The sequence below is a fragment of the Schistocerca piceifrons genome, chromosome 2 (genome assembly GCF_021461385.2).
Source record: "Schistocerca piceifrons isolate TAMUIC-IGC-003096 chromosome 2, iqSchPice1.1, whole genome shotgun sequence".
Taxonomy (NCBI): Eukaryota; Metazoa; Arthropoda; class Insecta; order Orthoptera; family Acrididae; genus Schistocerca; species Schistocerca piceifrons.
Window position 1 is genome coordinate 138,437,828 of NC_060139.1, and position 2,722 is coordinate 138,440,549.

A 2,722-nucleotide genomic window follows, 5' to 3' on the forward strand; every position below is an offset into this window, starting at 1 on the left:
TCAAAAATTGCATTTACTGTATGTTCCCTCAAACTCCTCCATTTTTCTGCATTTTCTGTTTACCTTATTGACATTGCTTAAGTTCCTGATGTATTCTGTAGTTACATTGACAATTGTTTCTTCTTTTAATTGGTTTGTGTATCACTTTCCACGTTTTATACCTACTAATTTTAGTTTATTTTCTTAGTTTTGTTTATTAATAGAAACTGTTATGAAGGCATGCTGTTCCTATTTTGTGTTAAAGTTTTTCCTGTCTACTCCATTTTTATTTGTTTAGTGTTCACATTTTTTACTTTGTCATTGCATTACCACCACACTGTCAAAGATGTTCAGTCTAGACATGTTACTTCTCTTCCAATGCTGTTTGCAAACATTGTAACTTCTTTGGTGACAATACTCAGCAACTGTCTGAAGATGGCCTTGTAAGCCGAAAACCGGTTAACACAATAATAGTAATACCGTGGAACAAAAGCAAACTGGTGCTTTTCATTTATTATAATGTTGTTCTACCAAGAACCGTCGGAAGATTCTGTTAACATGTCAAAATAATTTCAGATTAATTACGAGCAGTTTATGGTGTCTGTACTTTGGTATTACTGGACAGTTTACGATACGCAGTTGCGTTTTTCCGTCAGTGTGTTGACGTCAGTATAGGAGAAACTACCTATTAAAAGCCCTGTTGACCTGAATATAATAATAATAATAATAATAATACGTAATGGAAACGTGTTTAAAAACTATATCGGCTACAATCTACAGAAACAGCTGCCGTTTGTGTGCTCAACTGCAATTCCCCAGAAGCTGAACTGTGCAGCGACAGTTTTACCGCCGCGTTCCTTCACATTAAAAATCATAATTCTTAAGAATATTTAAATTTTTTTCTTAATATCGTCTCTTATTGGGGCCGGGTTGTGTCTGCTAGTAACAGAGCTAGTTACGTGAAGTTATAGGCGGCAATTCGTGCACAGTGCATCCTGTCAGTCTCATGTTTAGGCTATTATATTCCCTTTTGTCTGTTTTATTTGCTGTTTTTTTATATCTTACCCTTTTCGTCAACTAAATTCGATATTTTGTGCGTTATACAAGGATTTCTCCATGCCCTTGTCTCTTTACCAATTTGGGTCTCTGCTTTCTTAACTACTTCATCTCACAAAATTACCTATTCGTCTTCAGTTGTATTCATTTCCCCTGTTTCATTCAATCGTTTCCTAAAACGCCCTTTGAAACTCTCAGTGAACTCTGATTCTTTCAGTATCTTTATTCTGCAGTTTCCTCAGTTTTAAACGAATTAATTGTGGTCGGAGTCCACTCTCGGCCCTATTACTTGTATAAAAACGATGGTCCTTAGCTCTAAATTTTTAGTTGGGGTCACGGTCGAGTTTTATACAAACACATCGAACAGCTGTTATATTGTACTGGTACTATATCGTATGTGATAATCGAACAAAACGACTTCAGTCTAACCCCTGTCTGCAAATGCTCGTAGTGTTCGCGTCCGAGTTCATTGACTTTCGCTTTAGCTTCGTATGGCTTCTCCGTCTGGGGCCCCAGAAAGCTGCGGTCACAAAATATCTACATTCTTAAACTTAATGTGGATCTGCGCGACGTCCATCTGCTTAGGTTGGAACTCACTTAGTCTTACGTTACTGAACTCTCTATCTTACTCTAGGCATACACGTATGCTAGAATTCCATTCCATGGCAAGACCAGATGAGACGGAATTCATCTTTGTGTGTTTATTTATGTATTTTTAATGAATATTGATTATATTGTCTGAAGTATGGAAATTTTATACGATGGTAAGTAAATTATTATCCGCTATTTAGTTATATCTTTGTTTATTTTGTAGTACTGTCGTTTTACGTTGGTGACGCAAGCTTTGTTTATTTGTTGTTACATCAGTGCAGTTTTCAAGCTGCTAGGCTAGTTTCGTTATCGCTGCCGTGTTGTTAATCATGGCTGCTTCGCTGTCTATTTGCACCAAAGAAGAGCAACGTTCAGTGATCCATTTTTTGTGGTTGGAAGGCGCATCAGGGGCCGAAATTCATCGAAGACTTTCGGTACCGTATGGGAACAGTGTTTTGCCACAACGGAGTGTCTACGAATGGATTGAAAAATTTGAAAATGGTCGCACAAGTGTTAAGCACGATGAAGGAACCGGACGACCGTTTACCACCACAAATGAAGAAACTATTGAGCGTTCACGTAAAATGATTCTCCTAGACAGACAATTAACTACTGACGATGAAGCACATCGTCTGCAAATTAGTCACGGTTCTGCCTACAGAATCATCCACAGTAGACTAGGGTTTCGTAAAGTTTGGGCAAGATGGGCCCCTAAACAACTAACACAGTTGCATGAACAAACGCGCTTGGACATTTGCAAAAACCTTTGAATCGCTATGGTAACGAAGGGGACAACTTCTTGGACAGGATCATTACTGGTGACGAAACATGAATTCATCATTACGAGCCGGAGAGTAAACGGCAGAGTATGGAATGGAAACATCCAAATTCGCTGTGCAAGGAAAAGTTCAAGAGCCAAACGCCCGCAGGAAAACTGATGCTTACGGTTTTTTAGGACGCACAAGTTCCAGTACTAGAACATTATGGGGAAAGGGACACAACAATAAACAGTGTACGTAACAGTGAGATGCTTGTTGCCAGATTAAAGCCTGCAATTCGAAGCAAACGCCGAGGATTACTGTCAAAAGGTTTTGTG